The sequence below is a fragment of the Bos taurus genome, chromosome 7 (genome assembly GCF_002263795.3).
Source record: "Bos taurus isolate L1 Dominette 01449 registration number 42190680 breed Hereford chromosome 7, ARS-UCD2.0, whole genome shotgun sequence".
NCBI lineage: Eukaryota > Metazoa > Chordata > Mammalia > Artiodactyla > Bovidae > Bos > Bos taurus.
The window spans coordinates 49,195,005-49,214,772 of NC_037334.1; the positions used below are offsets into that span (position 1 = coordinate 49,195,005).

At 40.6% G+C, this 19,768-nt stretch overlaps 1 protein-coding gene across 3 annotated transcripts in view; it reads right to left on the reverse strand.

Annotated features, from left to right (window-relative positions):
* Positions 1-19,768, reverse strand: part of KLHL3 (kelch like family member 3) — a 276,969-nt gene that overhangs the window by 129,608 nt on the left and 127,593 nt on the right. The window contains exon 1 of one of the 3 annotated variants that reach the window (XM_059888749.1): positions 15,424-15,518. The exons of the other annotated variants lie outside the window; for them this stretch is intronic. The gene's annotated coding sequence lies outside the window, so the exon portion shown is untranslated. Of the gene's footprint in view, positions 1-15,423; positions 15,519-19,768 lie in introns of those variants that run through there. 3 annotated transcript variants of the gene reach the window in all.

Below are 19,768 nucleotides of genomic sequence, written 5' to 3' on the forward strand. Positions count from 1 at the left end.
CCTGCCCCCAAACCCTCCCAGAATCAGGGTCTTTTCCAATGAGTCAACTCTTTGCATGAGGTGGCCAGCGAACTTCATAGGTGACACTAATGCACAGCTAAATGGAAAGCCCACAAAGAAAAGAACTCAGGCCATTAGAATCAGTCAGACCAGGCTCTGAATATACTTACCAGAAATATAACCCTTAGCAAGGTACAAGTCTAAATTTCCTCATCTGCAGAAAGAAGATAATAATGGATAATAATAGTACCTACCCCCCAGGATTGTTAGGTTTCAAGGCTATCAAGCACTTAGCAGAGAGCCTGGACTGTAATAAGCACTGAGTAACCATTAGCAGCTATAATTTGCATTGCCTATGCCAATGCTACCAAACTATAGCTCTGTGAGTCCTTAGTTTTGAGGTCGAGAAGTCAGACAGGGTACCTTGTGCCAGGAAGCATAGCCCAGGGCCTCTCCTGGAGTTATTCAGTGGTCCCTATTACCAACAGGTCACCAAGGACCAGGCAACACTAAAGTTAAATTAAGGCCCACCCACACCTGTATCACCAAAACTTCCCCTCAGATTCCTGACTACTTTATGAGTAGACTCTTCCTGTAGCTGCTTAGCAAGCCCCCAGCACAGCAAGCCAGGCAAAAAATGAAAAGGAACTCAAGGTCCAAAAAAGTCAAAAGGTAAAGAGAACAGCGTCTTATCCAGAGATGCCTGGCTTCCCTCAGGACTCCTCCTGTGAGGGAGAAGAACCCGTGCCCTGAACATATTCAAGAGAGTAATCACCTGTGGCATGTTATGTTGCACTTTAAAGCTTACAAAGTTCTTCATGTCCCTCAACTCCTTGGACTTAAGATAAAACATCCACTGAACAGTAATAACAGCTCCCATCCCTTGACCTTTTACTCTGGGCCAGACTCTGTATTCTTGCCTGGAGAATCCCAGGGACAGAGGAGCCTGGTGGGCTTCTGTCTATGGGGCCGCACAGGGTCGGACACGACTGAAGCGACTTAGCAGCAGCAGCAGACTCTGTATTCAAGACTTTACATGTAGCCCTCTCATTTAATCCTCCCAATAACCCTGTGTAAAGCAACTATTATCCCTGTTTTAAATTTGAGGTACACATAAATGCAACAAATTTTTGTATGTTGACTTTGGATCCTGCCAACTTTACTTAATTTTATTAGCTCTGATAGTTTTTTGATTGAACCTTTAGAGTTTTCCATTAACATATATAGTATCACCTGCAAATAATGGTAGTTTTACTTCTTCCTTTCTAATTCGGATGCTTTTTACTTCTTTTTCTTGCCTAACTGCTTTGGCTAGGACTTCCAATACTATGTCAAATAAAGGTTGCAAGAGTGGGCATCTTTGTCTTGTCTGTGATCTCACCTTTGAGTACGTTAGCTGTGGACTTGACACATATGGCTTTTATTGTGCCGAGTTACAATCTCTCTACACTCACTCTGTTCAGAGTTATCAACATAAACGGATGATGAATTTTGTCAAATGCTTTTCCCGCTTCTATTGAGATGATCATATGATTTTTACCCTTCATTTTGTTGATTTGCTCTTCCACAATGATTGATTTGCTGATATTGAAACCTGGAATAAATCTCACTTGATTATGCCAATGATCCTTTAAATGTATTTCTGCATTCAGCAATAATATTGCCGTTAATATTTTGTTGACAACTCTTGCATCTATGTTGATTGGGGATACTGGTCTACAATTTTTTTTCTGGTGGCATCCTTGTTTTGGTAACAGGTTAATGCTGGCTCCATAAAATGAGTTTAGTAGAGTTCTCTCCTGTTAAAACTAATAAATTCAGTGAAGTTAAGAGGATATAAAAATCAATACAAAAAAGTCTACTGTGTTTCTATATGCTAAAAATTAAGTATAAGAAAGAGAAATAAAGAAAAATACCACATTTATAACTGCATCCAAAAAAAAAATCCCCATTACCTAGGAATAAATATAATCAAGGAGATTAAAGACCTATATATTGAAAACTACATTAATGAAAGAAACTGGAGAAGATACAAATGAATGGAAACATATTCCATCCTCATGGACTGGAAGAATCAATATTGTTAAAATGTTCATACTACTCAAAACAATCCACAGATTTTATAAACTCTATCAAAATTTCAATGGCATTTTCACAGAAATAGAATAATCCTAAAATGTGTATGGAACTAAAAAAAAAAAATATCCAAAGCCATCTTGAGAGATAAGAACAAAGCTGCATCATCATACGCCTTGATTTCAAACTTTATTACAAAGCGATATCAATTAAAACAGTATGATTAGCTATCCCTGGTGGCTCAGAGGGTAAAAAATCCACCTGCAACGCAGGAGACCTGGGTGCAGTCCCTGGGTTGGGAAGATCCCCTGGAAGAGGGCATGGCAACCCACTCCAGTATTCCTGCCTGGAGAATTCCATGGACAGAGGAGCCTGGCAGGCTACAGTCAATGGGGTCGCAAAGAGTGGGATGCAACTGAAGCAACTAAGCACAGCACAGCACATGATCAGATGTTATCAACTGAAACAGTATGATTCTGGCAGATAATGGAATAGAACACAGAGCCCAGAAATAAACTCACACATAAATGGTCAATTAATTTACAACAAAGGAACCAAAAATACATGCTGGGGAAAACGCAAAGGTAACAAAAGCAAAAATAAACAAGTGAGATGGCATCAAACTAAAAAGCTTCTGCAAAGCAAAGGAAACAACCTAAAATGAAATGGCAACTTATGAAATGGGAGAAAAGATTCAAAATCATATATCTGATAAGAGGTTAATATGAAAAATACATGAAGAATTCACATAACTCAATAGCAAAAAAATCTGATTTAAAAATGGGCAGTACATATGAATATAGACATTTTTCCAAATAAAAACATACGGGTACCAACAGGCACATGAAAAGACGTTCAATATCATGGAAACCATGGATCATTATGGAAATGCAAATCAAAACCACAGTGAGATACGTCAGAAAGGCTATATCAAAAAGACAAGAAACAACAAATGTTGGCAAGAAGGTGGAAAAAGGGGAACCCTTGTACACTGCTGGTGGGAATTTAAACTGGGGTAGCCACTGTGGAAAACAGTACTGAGGTTTCTCAAAAACTTGAAAATTCAACTACCATATGATACAGTAATTCCACTTCCGGGCATGTATCTGAGGAAAATGAAAACACTAACTCAAAAAGATGTATGTACCCCATTGTTCACTGTAGCATTATTTACAACAGCCAAGGTATGGAAACAACTTGTGTCCATTGATGGATGAATGGATAAAGAAGATACACACACACACACAGATAACAGTATTATATAACCACGAAGAACATTAAAATGCTTCCATTTGCAACAACAGGGAGGGATATCATAGGCATTATGCTAAGTGTTATAAGTTAGAGAAAAACAAACACTGTACAATCTGTCTTATATCTGGACTCTTTAAAAAATTATTTTAAAAAAATCTCATACAGAAAACATATTAGTGGTTGCCAGAGGCAGGGGGTTATGGGAAGAAGAAATGGGTTAACGGGGACAAAAGGTAAAAAGAAAAAACTATGTCTCTTCAGAAGTAGTGCAGCAGGACTTCCCTGGTGGCACAGTGGTTAAGAATCCGCCTGCCAATGTAGGGGACACAGGTTCAATTCTGGGTGCAGGAAGATTTCCACATGCCAGGGGCAACTAAGCCCATGTGCCATTAACTGCTTAGGCTGAGCGCCACAAGTACTGAAGCCCACACACTATAGAGCCCGTGCTCTGCCACAAGAGAAGCCACTGCAAGGAGAAATCTGTGCACTATACCTAGAGAGCAGCCCTTCTAACCACAACTAGAAAAAGCCTGCATGCAGCAGTGAAGACCCAGAACAGCCAAAAATAAATTTTTAAAAAAAGTACTGCAGTAAACACAAGCTTGACTGAAACATGGAACATCAGTAAACAAATAAATATGAGGAAACTGAGGTTCTGAGACTTAAATGACTTGATCACAACCCCAGATATCTGAGACCCAATCTGCCTGACTTCAGAGACCACTATTAACTACTGTGCTTGGGGACACTATCCCTATCTTACTACCTCCATTTTATAGATAAGCCAACTGAGACTGACAGAAAGCAACTGGCTCAAGATCACTCAGTGAGCTGGTGGCCAAGCAAGGTATGGATGATCAGATGCCTGGCCTCATGCTCTCTCCACCTCACCTGAAGAAATGGAGCAACAGCATCTGAACCCCAAAAGATACTAACATCCAAGGCTCCCAATACCTACTCTTATTAAGTCCTTACCCATTCCTCTGGTCCCTTAGCTAACCACACCAAGCCAAAGAATGCTCTTGGGGAAAGCTGGAAACACACCACTGGACCCCAGTGAGTCAAAGAAAAGCCAGACCAACTACAGCAGCAAGCAGAGTGTTTCACACAGGCTTGCACATTGCAAACACTTGTCTTTCCAGGTTCCCCCTAAGAATCCCATCTTTTAAGCATCAACCTGCAACTTACGCCCTCTGCTGGTAAATCTGTGCATCTCTTTGTAAGAAAAGTGAAATCTAATGACTATACCAATGGTTTAGAAAAGGGCCAAAAATCTGCTTCCTTCACAGAACATTCTACACAAGAAAGAGAATTAATTCCCACTGACGATTTTTTCACAGATTCCACATGCTGCTGGGCAACTAAACCCGTGTACCACAACTACTGAGACAGCACCCTCCAGCCCTCAAGCCACAACTAATGAAGTCCGGGCAACAAGAGCACACACATGTGCTCCGCAAGAGAAGCCACCACAATGAGAAGCCCTTGCACCACAACTAGAGAATAGTTCCCGCCTGTCACAACTAGAGAAAGCCAACACGCAGCAACCAAGACCTGGCCAAAAATAAATGAGTTTTTAAAATTTGTATTAAAAAAAGACTATTTATAATTGTAAATAGTTGCAACTAGATAATTTCAATTTCTCATGATTTCACTTAAAATTTTTTAAAATTTAAAAGGTTCAATTGTTTAAACTCAACTACTTTAATATAGTTACATACTCATATTACACTAAATACATATCATTATTGCATATTCAATTATAACTTTTATTGTGACAATATACATAAAATTTACCACATCAACCACTTTTAATGGCACAATTCAGTGGCATTAAGTACATTCACAGTGTTATGCGACAGTCACTACTACCCATCTGCAGAACTTCATTATCTCCAGAGAAACTCTGTACCCAGCGAACAATATTTTCCATTCCCTCCTTCCTCAAACCCCAGGTAACCTCTATCTTACATTCTGCCTCTATGAATTTGCCTATTCTAGATCCCTCATATACATGCAAAAAAATAATACATACCCTTCTGTGTCTGGCTTATTTCACTGAGCGTAATGTTTGTGAGGTCCATCCATGTATTAGCATGGATCAGAATTTCATTCATTTTTATGACTGAATAAATATTTCATTGTGTGTATATACCACATTACATTTATCCATTCACTTTTTGATGGATGATGTATTTTTAATATTTCACATTTTCATAGAGCACAATTTAGTAAACATTTCCCTAACATTTCACATTTATAGCCTCCAGTCTCTTGCTATAAATGTTCTCATCACCATCTTTGTGCAATAACTTGTTTCATTGAATTGTTCTCTTATGTTAAATTCCTAGTATTGTAGTCCTAGAGCCAAGGGATGGATACATTAATGGTTCCTACTAAATAAATCCATATTTATCCTCCTCACTCATCATTTTTTCCAACCTAACGGGGAGTTACTGTCTGCAATTTCAGTTATAAAAGTACAAAACTGTGATTAAACTCAACTGGAGGGAAGCAAATAGTTCCACCAAATGAAAATAAAAGCTTTCACGATCATGGATACATGAATCCAGAGACTCAAAGGAACTGGTTGTGACTCTGAAGTCAGCAACAGATAATCAGAAGAGGTATGTCAAATGAGTAATTTTGCCACAATCTCCCTTCTGTGACTGAAGTTTCATATCCTGTGAACCAAAGTCTTACTATACGATCAGAACAGAACAACTTCCTTCCAAGGGGAGTAATACAGAGTAGTTCAATCAGACCAGCTTGCTACACATCTCGTTGCAGTGTATACAAGCAAAGCACGATCCTTCTAACATACTGACGTACCTACACCTGTTGTCAAATGCTGTTGCTTCTAGTAGCTATACTTCCTTTCTCCCTAAGGTATTATTCATGGCATCTCTGTCAACAGGCACCTATGTCAACAACTGCCTTCACTTAGATTATTTTAAAGATCTTTATGAGGCTGTCCTTTTTCTAAACTTGCTTACAACAGATTTACATGATGGCAGTGAGTCTCCACATGTTCAAAATTGCTGTGCTGTGCTTAGTCACTCAGTTGTGTCTGACTCTCTGCAACCCCATGGACTATAGCCACCAGGCTCCTCTGTCCATGGGGATTCTCCAGGCAAGAATAATGGAGTGGGTTGCCATGCCTTTTCCTCTAGGGGATCTTCCCAACCCAGGGATTGAACCCAGGTCTCCCGCACTGCAGGCGGATTCTTTACCATCTGAGTCACCAGAGAAGCCCAAGAATATTGCTAGAGTGAGTAGCCTATCCCTTCTCCAGGGGATGGATCTTCCCAACCCAGGAATCGAATCAGGATCTCCTGCATTGCAGGTGGATTCTTTACCAGCTGAGCTACTAGAAGCTGCAATAATGAAAAGACCTAGAGCTTTTGGAAGAAGTGAAATTAACAAAGCAGAAACTGCTCAGAAGAGCTCTTCACTAGACACAGAGCTGACTGATCTATGTGACAGGTTTTCCAAAACTGCACCTTCTGTCCACAACGTGATGTTTTCCACTTAGTTATACTAAATATATATATATTAAATTTAGAAAAAAAAATTTTTAATGTTAGCTGTTTCCAGTGGTTCCCAAGACCAATGCTAGGTTCAGAGATGAGCTAAAAGAACTCACAAAACTCAGCACTGCTAAGTCTTGTACTCACAAATAAAGTTTACTACAGACACATAATGAAGATACACAGTGGAATCATTTGGAGAAAAGACACAAGAGTCTGGAGGAGCCCAAGTGCAGGCCTGTTTATGCTCTCTCCCTACCATGAAGGGTCACAAAGACTATACTTGTGAGTGATGTTTCTGCCCAAGGACTAAGTACTCCAGGTTTTATAGGTACCCACTGCTTAGCACATATCCAAATTCCAGAGTCCCAGAAGAAAGGTTATTTAGCCTAAATCCTATTGCTTGCACAGTCTAGACCACCTTTACCAGTTAGGGAATGGTAGGAACACTACCTAAATCCAAGTGCCCAGACAAGGGCCAACCTTGCAAGTACCTTGCAAGTAGTCCCTTCTAAAGACAGCACATCATAATCAAAGATTCATTTTGGCCAGAGAATAATCTCTCCCTCAAAAATGCAGATGCCTGTAACAGAATTAGGAGACTGCAGGTCTTTTAATACCTTAATCCAAGTTGTTCTGATTGCTTTTCTCATAAAGCCTCACCAAAACCAACCACATCAACTAAAAGAATCATGTCCTGAGAAAATCAGAGAATCTTTTTTAAAAATTCAAGTAGAGCATATTCCTCTGCTCAAAACCCTGAAATAGTTGACCAATCATGCTGTAAAAGCCAAAATCCTTACAATACTTTACAAAGCCCTACTATGAGCTAGTCCCTTTCTGACATCATCAGCTACTCCTTTGTTCTTTACTCAACTTCAGCCACTTTGACCAACTTGCTCTTCCTCAAAGTCCAGGTACAATCCTGCCTCAGGGCTTTTGCTCTTCCTAAGCCTCTACCTGGAATGCTTTTCCCCTAAACATCTGCACTGCTTAGTCCCACATTTCCTTCAAGCTTCTGTTTAAATACTTCTCAAAGACCTACTCATACTACCCCATTAACCGCATTTTATTTATGGCTGTGCTAGTTCTTCATTGCTGCATGGGCTTTTCTCTAGTTGCAGTGCACGGGCTTCTCATTACAGTGGCTTCTCTTGTTACAGAGCACAGGCTCTAGGGCATGGGGGCTTCAGTAGTTGTGGCTCCCAGCCTCTGAAGCACAGGCTCAATAGTTGTGACACACGGGTTTAGTTGCTCCGTGGCATCTAGGATCTTCCTGGATCAGCAATCGAACCCGTGTCTCCTGCATTGGCAGGTGGATTCTCTAACACTGAGCCACTAGGGAAGGCCATCACCCCATTTTAAATTGCACTATCTTCACAAATATCCTGCCCTGCAGCACTGCTGGCTCCTGACCCTGTTCTATCCACACATTATTTTCTAAATACCATACAACTTATTATGCTTCATTATCTGTTTCCCCCTACTAAAACATAAGCTCTACTGAGGGCAAGGATTTTTGTTTCTTCTTTGCTGCATTTCCAGCTGAATCACGAAATAGAAGAGTCAAACATTTAACCTGACACAGGAGGAAACAGGAAGATACTGAATATCAATGTGGAAAAACTCATTGACAGGTGAGGAGGGTAAACAGCTAGATCTTCTCCAAGTTTGTTGGTTTCTGGGAGACCAAGTCATTAGAAAATGTGGGATTTTTTTTTCACTGAAGAGATGACAGCAGATGGCACATTCAAACAGGGTTACTGGAGTTTTAATAAAAGGAACTATTTACGAGGATGTGGGCACAGTTAAGGGAAAACCAACAAGGTCTGGTAAACCATCTTGGGGCTAGAAAAAGGAAGCCTGAAGTAGCAGTAGGAGGGAGTGGTTACCAGAGAAGACCTATAGCTGGCCACTGGAGCAAAGCTTGATAAGAGGCCTTGATAAACTATTTGCTCAATATGTATACTTTGGAGACAGGGGAACAAATATCTTAACCTCACTTTTCTCTCACTCTTCTAGACTTCCTGCTGGTTTCTCCCACTGTCAAACCCAACATGAAGCCATAGAAGAGAGTATAGTTCTTTAACAATCAAATTTCTGACAACACAGAGCAAGGAACAGAAAGGTATAGAGTGGATCAGAAAGGGCAAAAAGAGAATATCCCATAACCATTTTGTAAAGCTATCTACAAAAGACATAACATTTCAATGCACTTACCAGCATCTTCAACTCAGTCTGTTCAAACCTTCCTTCTAAATCTTCTTGTTCCATTTCTGGTGACATCACCACCCTCCTACTTACCACAGTAATTCTGACTGAACTACTCACTCTTCTTTATTTCTCCCTGCCATATCCAATCATTTGCTAATTAAACTTTTACAACTTCCCTTATATTCCATTTGCATCTATTGCCAGTGCTCCTTCTTTGCTCATGCTCTCATGGTTAACATAAGCTGTCAATAGCAGCCTTACCACTCAAATGCCATCTATTTCACTCAGTGCTACTAATTAGTCTTTCTAAATTACAGTCTGGCTACCACTATTGTTTCTCAAAAACTTTTATTAGTAATTTTCACTGGCTGCCAGATAAACACTAATATGGTCCCAACTTCTCCCAATTTCCCACAACTCTCCTTTACCCTTAATATAAATTCAGTTCAGTTCAGTTCAGTTGTTCAGTCGTGTCCGATTCTTTGCGACCCCATGAATCGCAGCACGCCAGGCCTCCCTGTCCATCACCAACTCCTGGAGTTCACTCAGACCCACGTCCATCGAGTCAGTGATGCCATCCAGTCATCTCATCCTCTGTCGTCCCCTTCTCCTCCTGCCCCCAATCCCTCCCAGCATCAGAGTCTTTTCCAATGAGTCAACTCTTCTCATGAGATGGCCAAAGTACTGGAGTTTCAGCTTTAGCATCATTCCTTCCAAAGAACACCCAGGACTGATCTCCTTCAGAATGCACTGGTTGGATCTCCCTGCAGTCCAAGGGACTCTCAAGACTCTTCAACACCACAGTTCAAAAGCATCAATTCTTCGGTGCTCAGCTTCCTTCACAGTCCAACTCTTGCATCCATACATGACCACTGGAAAAACCATAGCCTTGACTAGACAGACCTTTGTTGGCAAAGTAATGTCTCTGCTTTTCAATATGCTATCTAGGTTGGTCGTAACTTTTCTTCCAAGGAGTAAGCATCTTTTAATTTCATGGCTGCAGTCACCATCTGCAGTGATTTTGGAGACCCCCCAAAAAAAGTCTGACACTGTTTCCACTGTTTCCTCATCTATCTCCCATGAAGTGATGGGACCAGATGCCATGATATTCGTCTTCTGAATGTTGAGTTTTAAGCCAACATTTTCATTCTCCTCTTTCACTTTCATCAAGAGGCTTTTTAGTTCCTCTTCACTTTCTGCCATAAGAGTGGTATCATCTGCATATCTGAGGTTATTGATATTTCTCCCGGCAATCTCGATTCCAGCTCGTGCTTCTTCCAGCCCAGCATTTCTCATGATGTACTCTGCATAGAAGTTAAATAAGCAGGGTGACAATATACAGCCTTGACGTACTCCTTTTCCTATTTGGAACCAGTCTGCTGTTCCATGTCCAGTTCTAACTGTTGCTTCCTGACCTGCATACAAATTTCTCAAGAGGCAGGTCAGGTGGTCTGGTATTCCCATCTCTTTCAGGATTTTCCACAGTTTATTGTGATTCACACAGTTATCCACTTGTATCTGGAAGTTTCATGCAGAATATGGCCATTAAAATCAGTAAGGCTTGGATTCAACTCCCAGTTCAATCATTTCACCCACTGGGTGGCCTTGGCAAAGTTTAACCTTTCTGAGACGAGCTTCAGCTACCTTACTGTGAAGCAGAGGGTTACTGAAATGGATCCAGTGAGAACATTTGCAAATGTACTTTATACAATATTTAGCACACAGTAGGCATATGAGAAATGCTGGGCTGGAAGAAGCACAAGCTGGAATCAAGATTGCCAGGAGAAATATCAATAACCTCAGATATGCAGATGACACCACCCTTATGGCAGAAAGTGAACTAAAAAGCCTCTTGATGAAGGTGAAAGAGTGGAAACAGTGTCAGACTATTTTTTGGGGCTCCAAAGATCACTGCAGATGGTGACTGCAGCCATGAAATTCAAAGACGCTTACTCCTTGGAAGAAGTTATGACCAACCTAGACAGCATATTGAAAAGCAGAGACATTACTTTGCCAACAAAGGTCTGTCTAGTCAAGGCTATGGTTTTTCCAGTGGTCATGTATGGATGTGAGAGTTGGGACTGTGAAGAAAGCTGAGCACCAAAGAATTGATGCTTTTGAACTGTGGTGTTGGAGAAGACTCTTGAGAGTCCCTTGGACTGCAGGGAGATCCAACCAGTGCATTCTGAAGGAGATCAGTCCTGGGTGTTCTTTGGAAGGAATGCTAAAGCTGAAACTCCAGTACTTTGGCCACCTCATGGGAAGAGTTGACTCACTGGAAAAGACTCTGATGCTGGGAGGGATTGGGGGCAGGAGGAGAAGGGGACGACAGAGGATGAGATGGCTGGATGGCATCACTGACTCGATGGACGTGGGTCTGAGTGAACTCCAGGAGTTGGTGATGGACAGGGAGGCCTGGCGTGCTGTGATTCATGGGGTCGCAAAGAGTCGGACACGACTGAGCGACTGAACTGAGGCATACTTCACAAGCGTGGACGGCTTCGACGGCGCACAAGCGCGGCCGAGAGATCCACTTCCAAGGTCAGGGGCAGCAGCCAAGTGCGCCAGGCTGCGACAGTGCAGGAACAACCGAGAGGAGCTACCCTACGTCCAAGGGCAGGGGCGGTGGCTGAGAGGAGCTCCCTCCACCCAAGGCCAGGGGTGGCGGCCGGGAGGAGCTACCCCACGTCCAAGGAGCAGTGGCTGCGCGGGCACAGGAGGGCCTAGAGGAGCTACACGACGTTCAAGGTCAGGAGGGGCGGCGGTGAGGAGATAACCCTCGTCCAAGGTAAGGAGCAGCAGCTGCACTTTGCTGGAGCAGCCATGAAGAGATACCCCACATCCAAGGTAAGAGAAACCCAAGTAAGACGAAGGGCAAGAGGGCATCAGAGGGCAGACACACTGAAACCATAATCACAGAGGGCAGACACACTGAAACCATAATCACAGAAAACTAGTCAATCTAATCACACTACAACCACAGCCTTGTCTAACTCAATGAAACTAAGATATGCCCTGTGGGGCCACCCAAGACGGGCAGGTCATGGTGAAGAGGTCTGACAGGATGTGGTCCACTGGAGAAGGGAATGGCAAACCACTTCAGTATTCTTGCCTTGAGAACCCCATGAACAGTATGAAAAGACAAAATGATAGGATAGTGAAAAAGGAACTCCCCAGGTCAGTAGGTGCCCAGTATGCTACTGGAGATCAGTGGAGAAATAACTCCAGAAAGAATGAAGGGATGGAGCCAAAGCAAAAAACAATACCCAGTTGTGGATGTGACTGGTGACAGAAGCAAGGTCTGATGCTGTAAAGAGCAATATTGCATAGGAACCTGGAATGTCAGGTCCATGAATCAAGGCAAATTGGAAGTGGTCAAACAGGAGACGGCAATAGTGAATGTCGACATTCTAGGAATCAGCGAACTAAAATGGACTGGAATGGGTCAATTTAACTCAGATGACCATTATATCTACTACTGCAGGCAGGAATCCCTTAGAAGAAATGGAGTAGTCATCATGGTCAACAAAAGAGTCCGAAATGCAGTACTTAGGTGCAATCTCAAATGACAGAATGATCTCTGTTCGTTTCCAAGGCAAACCATTCAATATCACAATAATCCAAGTCTATACCCCAACCAGTAACGCTGAAGAAGCTGAAGTTGAACGGTTCTATGAACACCTACAAGACCTTCTAGAACTAACACCCAAACACAATGTCCTTTCATTATAGGGGACTGGAATGCAAAAGTAGGAAGTCAAAAAACACCTGGAGTACCAGGCAAATTTGGCCTTGGAATACGGAATGAAGCAGGGCAGAAGCTAACAGAATTTTGCCAAGAGAACGCACAGGTCATAGCAAACACCCTCTTCCAACACCACAAGAGAAGACTTTACACATGGACATCACCAGATGGTCAACACTGAAATCATATTGACTATATTCTTTGCAGCCAAAGATGGAGAAGCTCTATACAGTCAGCAAAAACAAGACCAGGAGCTGACTGTGGCTCGGATCATCAGCTCTTTATTGCCAAATTCAGACTTACATTGAAGAAAGTAGGGAAAACCACTAGACCATTCAGGTATGACCTAAATCAAATCCCTTATGATTATACAGTGGAAGTGAGAAATAAAATTAAGGGACTAGATCTGATAGACAGAATGCCTGATGAACTATGGATGGAGGTTCATGACATTGTACAGGCGACAGGGATCAAGACCATCCCCATGGAAAAGAAATGCGAAAAAGCAAAATGGCTGTCTGGGGAGGCCTCACAAATAGCTGTGAAAAGAGAAGTGAAAAGCAAAGGAGAAAAGGAAAGATATAAACATCTGAATGCAGAGTTCCAAAGAATAGCAAGAAGAGAAAAGAAAGCCTTCCTCATTGATCAATGCAAAGAAATAGCAGAAAACAACAGAATGGGCAAGAGTAGAGAGCTCTTCAAGAAAATTAGATACCAAGCGAACATTTCATGCAAAGATGGGCTCGATAAAGGACAGAAATGGTATGGACCTAACAGAAGCAGAAGATATTAAGAAGAGGTGGCAATAATACACAGAACTGTACAAAAAAGATCTTCACGACCAAGATAATCATGATGGTATGATCACTCACCTAGAGCCAGACATCCTGGAATGTGAAGTCAAGTGGGCCTTAGAAAGCATCACTACAAACAAAGCTAGTGGAGGTGATGGAATACCAGTGGAACTATTTCAAATCCTGAAAGATGATGCTGTGAAAGTGCTGCACTCAATATGCCAGCAAATTTGGAAAACTCAGCAGTGGCCACAGGATTGGAAAAGGTCAGTTTTCATTCCAATCCCAAAGAAAGGCAAAGCCAAACAATGCTCAAACTACCGCACAATTGCACTCATCTCACACACTAGTAAAGTAATGCTCAAAATTCTCCAAGCCAGGCTTCAGTAATACATGAACTGTGAACTTCCAGACATTCAATCTGGTTTTAGAAAAGGCAGAGGAACCACAGATCAAACTGCCAACACCCGCTGGATCATCGAAAAGTCAGGAGAGTTCCAGAAAAACATCTATTTCTGCTTTGACTATTCCAAAGCCTTTGTGTGAATCACAATAAACTGTGGAAAATTCTTCAAGAGATGGGAATACCAGACCACCTGACTTGCCTCGAGAAACCTATATGCAGGTCAGGAAGCAACAGTTAGAACTGGACATGGAACAACAGACTGGTTCCAAATAGGAAAAGGAGTACGTCAAGGCTGTATATTGTCACCCTGCTTATTTAACTTCTATGCAGAGTACATCATGAGAAACGCTGGGCTAGAAGAAGCACAAGCTGGAATCGAGATTGCCGGGAGAAATATCAATAACCTCAGATATGCAGATGACACCACTCTTATGGCAGAAAGTGAAGAGGAACTAAAAAGCCTCTTGATGAAAGTGAAAGAGGAGAGTGAAAATGTTGGCTTAAAACTCAACATTCAGAAGACGAATATCATGGCATCTGGTCCCATCACTTCATGGGAAATAGATGGGGAAACAGGGGAAACAGTGTCAGACTTTATTTTTGGGGGCTCCAACATCACTGCAGATGGTGATTGCAGCCATGAAATTAAGACACTTACTCCTTGGAAGAAAAGTTATGACCAACCTACATAGCATATTGAAAAGCAGACATTACTTTGCCAACAAAGGTCCGTCTAGTCAAGGCTATGGTTTTTCCAATGGTCATGTATGGATGCGAGAGTTGGACTGTGAAGAAAGCTGAGAGCTGAAGAATTGATGCTTTTGAACTGTGGTGTTGGAGAAGACTCTTCAAAGTCCCTTGGACTGCAAGGAGATCCAACCAGTCCATTCTTAAGATCAGCCCTGGGATTTCTTTGGAAGGAATGATGCTAAAGCTGAAACTCCAATACTTTGGCCACCTCATGCAAAGAGTTGACTCATTGGAAAAGACTCTGATGCTGGGAGGGATTGGGGGCAGGAGGAAAAGGGGACGACAGAGGATGAGATGGCTGGATGGCATCAGCAAGTCAATGGACGTGAGTTTGAGTGAACTCCAGGAGATGGTGGACAGGGATGCCTGGCGTGCTGCGATTCATGGGGTCACAAAGAGTCGGACACGACTGAGTGACTGAAATGAACTGAACTGAGGCATACTTCTCTGTATGTGCCCCATGTTTCTGCCTATTTGTCCCTCTACTGAAATTTACTTTTTCCCCTCACTTTCTCTATACAGTCAACTTTTTAAGTCAAATACATCTGTCATAATGCTTTTCTTGATCCTTCTTCCTACCTGGAAGGCACTCTTAACACGTTACTTGTAACTTTCTTATAAGAAATACTTAAACACAGCTAACATGGTTCATACCTCTTACTAGAGTTGAAGCAGTAGAGGAATAAAGGGCTCCCATATCCAAGCTCACCCAGCAAATCAAGAGCAAAGCCTAGGTTAAAAACCAAATCTCAATTACTAAGAGTGCTCTATGACTTATGTCAGTACTTTTTAAAAGATGGCTATTCATTCACCTCATTAATTGCACAAATACCTTGTGGTTGAGGGGGGATGAAATAAAGGTACACTCATATGTCTTAAACGAAGTTGTAATATTAACATCTCTAGGTACCAACAATGATAGTATACCCTTTACATGTATAGTTACACTTCATTTGTTCAAAGTATAATTTGTTCAGTTTAAAGTATAATTTGTTCACAATCCTGTGAGACAGATATTAACAGTAGTCTCTCCTTTTTAAGGACTTCCCTGGTGGCTCAGATGGTCAAGCGTCTGTCTACAATGTGGGAGACCTGGGTTCAATCCCTGGGTTGGGGAGATTCCCTGGAGAAGGAAATGGCAACCCACTCCAGTATTCTTGCCTAGAAAAACTCATGGACAGAGGACCCTGGTGCAGGGTACTGTCCATCAGGTCACAAAGAGTCAGACACGACTGTAAAAACAAGGAAACAGGTTCAGGACCATGTACTCATGGAACAAGAAAGTGACTGGGTCAAAAAAAGAACCTGATCTATTTGATACCAAAATTTATGTCATTAAGAACTGCTATTGCTGCTGCGGCTGCTAAGTCGCATCAGTCGTGTCCAACTGTGTGACCCCATAGACGACAGCCCACCATGCTCCCCTGTCCCTGGGATTCTCCAGGCAAGAATACTGGAGTGGGTTGCCATTTCCTTCTTCAATGCATGAAAGTGAAAAGTGAAAGTGAAGTCGCTCAGTCGTCTCCGACTCTTCGCCGTGGACTGTAGACTACCAGCCCCTCCGCCCATGGGATTTTCCAGGCAAGAGTACTGGAGTGGGTTGCCATTGCCTTCTCCACCATTAAGGACTATGAAATACTAAGTCAGATGCCTACTCTGAGGCTAATTACATTAGCAACAAAAGCATCAAAAAAAAATGTACCTTTCATATGGTATCCAAATAACAAAACCAGTGTAAGAGTGAAGCCTTCACTTTAATCAGAGAGTATATACTAAATGATGATGGGACAAACTCCAATTTGTCTGTAGAGTGTGAACAATCTGAGACGATCCCACAATGCTGAAAAGGATGCATAATTTCAAAAGAAACAGAATCTCCAACAGAATGCAAGTTACTTGAAGACAGGAACCGTGTTTGTCCCACTGCAGTTATCTCCAGATCCCAGATGTTTTGCACAAAGAGGTAATCAATCTCTGATGAAACTGACAGAAAATGCTGGGATATAAGCATATTGTCAAAACAGTACAAGTTCACATCAGATAATTTTAGAACAAAACCCATTTCAGACATGTTTTCGGGTTTTTTTTTTTTAAAAAAAACAAACCATATGCAGTGATAAAACAATTAAAGGAGCCAAAGAAAATCTGCCTGAGAAGAGAGCACGCAGCTAAAAAAGGAAATCTTTAATCATTTTCCTCTCTGAAGATGCAAATCATTCAGCTCCAACTGCAAGCTTATTAATAAATTATCAATAAAAGTGTTATTAATAAATAAGTATGTGGGATAAGTCAGTACAAAAGTGATTCATCTGCCCTTTTAGCCTCTCTAATATATCTTTTTTAAAAAGCAGCTTTCTAGTATCTCCTTTTTTGTTTATCCCATGGCATTTAATTTCTCATTTAGGAAGAATATGAAGTTCACCCACAAGCAGGTTCCAATGTCAAAGACCAATTTTCCCAAACCAGTTGCATGCCTGTCTTAAAAATGAGCAACAAATCCTATTTCCCAACAATATACTTCCATACATTATACTTAGTAAGCGACTAAATTTAAGCATCAAGAACATTCACAATGTGCTAAACTCAAATTTAATTTGAAGCTAGTAATTCATGCCCACTTATTCTTCAAACTAACCCTGCCTCCCCCTGCCAAATTATACAACTGTTAGCTTTATTTTTAAAACAAAATTTACAAAACATATTAAGTTTCTAATTATAGCAAATACGTCAGAAACTGATTTACTTAGTGCAAACGTTTTCTAACAAAATTATATTTTAAAACTAGCTAGTAAGTGAAAATATAGGGAAGATATATTAAAGGAAAAAAATAGAAGAGTGAGAATATTGCTAACTATCGCTTAATAAAGGGGGTCTCCAAACTATGAATTATACTTTTCACAGAAACCTTTTAACATACAGTGATTATCATTTCCCATTCAAGATATCACCTGACTTGTACTTCTGTTGTTGAATGTGTCCCATATCCCTTAAGCTGATTTTGCTATTAAAACTTAGCAGAAACTGTTAAAAAAAAAACAAAAAACTTACCAAAAACTGTTAAGCCATAAAACAATGCAAAGCAATAAAAATGGATGATGTACCTCTGAAGTCTCTGTGGCCTAGCAACATAAGAAAAAACATAAGAAGCCCATCCATCATGCTGTGTATTGGCATGTTAGTAGCATGCCCTCTGCCAACTCATCTAGTCTAAATGTCAAGACCAGCCCAAATGTTTTCTTGACCCACCAAGTCGACACAATTGCTTATACTCATCTCTAATGAAAATGCCCACAATCTATTACAATTATTGAAATTCCCACCACTCAAACAAAAATTGCGAGTACCTTGTGAGCAGGGGCAGATCCTTTTTGGTATGTTGCAAATGGCAACACAAAGCCTGCAATAGTTTGGAAACATACTAAACAATAAATCATGGTGCATCTATACTATAGCATACCAGTTTTATGATACAGAACGATTATGTACACATATGGGTGTCTGAAGTTAAAATACTTACATATGTATGTATGTATGTATATATAAAACAACCCAGTATTTGTTCCTAAAATAAAGATAAATATATCTCCCTGCAAATAAAAAGACCTAGAAATAGGCAAACTGTTAACATACGTCATCTCCAAGTGCTGGGAGAAAACAGGGAAGGAGCAACATGAGGGTCTTTATAGGCCATTAACTGTTTTATCATGTATTATCTAGCTTTGAAATTTTTCAGTAAAATGTTTTAGTTGAATATACCCTAAGGCTTTAACAAGGCTGCCAATGAGCATGTACCTTTCCCTGAATATATACTGAGAACAAAAAAAATACCCATGATACCAAAGAACTGCTGTGTTCTAGTTATCCAGCACATTTAATATGAGTAAGCCATCTCATCAACTAAGTGTATATGTGGTAAGCAAGAACATGACCTGCCATTCCAACAATCACTGCATTACTCATAATAGCAAGAAATGTCCATCAACCATTATGGAACGGCCATGCTATAGAACATTATACAGGCATTAAAGAGGATGAGGAAGGTCTATTTGTTCTGATATGAGAACGCCAATCATATAAACTGCTGAACTATTTCATCCTACTTTTAAAATGTAGGTACATACAAAAGAGTTTGCTGAACATACACCTATTAACAAGGATTGTCCTTGAGAAGAGGATTTCCTCTTTAGGGTTTTTACCATTCTTTGTTTAGTTTCTAAGCATTTATTTAAACGTTTAATTCTCATTTTTAAAAATACACCAGTCTCAACATTCAGTACAGTTCTTTCCTATTTCCTAGTAACATTGCCAAATGATACTTGGCAACATTTGACCAAACATGCAATGTTATAATTTTTAAAATAACAGGTAGAAAGGGAATTTTTATTGGAAAGAAGTTTTTACAACATTCACTTTTAATAGAAAACATTAGACAAAGGTACAGCAAAGCAACCTGCAATAAGACACTAAGGAAAACGCATTCATTATCTTACCCTGGTTTAGAGGCAATCTTTGTTGCTCCACTTAATTAAAAAAAAAAGCCTTCTAAAACAGGGAAGAGAAATTATATTCCCGGTAACCAAAATCTTAACACTGATGCAGTAAGTTGGTTAAAATAGAAGAAAGAGACTTACCCTCTTCTAAGTGCAAATACTGTCTTTTGGGGAATAATCCTTACATTACCTAGATGCAGTTTTGCTTAAATTGACTCAACATCCAAATGCCCACTTTTAATCAGCAAAAACATAGGTAATTCAGTTTAAAATGCAAATTCTCAAATTTGAGAGTATTAAGCACACTTAAGATAAACAAAGCTACAAATCAAACAACTGACACTACCATTTCTATTCCTGAGGTAACAGAAATAGCAAATTCTTAAGTATCCTCAATGCTTTAACCTAACTTGAAAACAAAAATTCATTATGAAGATTTAAATATTAAATCTGTTCTAAATCACTAAGCTACAGACCGAAGCAATCAGTATATCATTCTGATTTGTTAC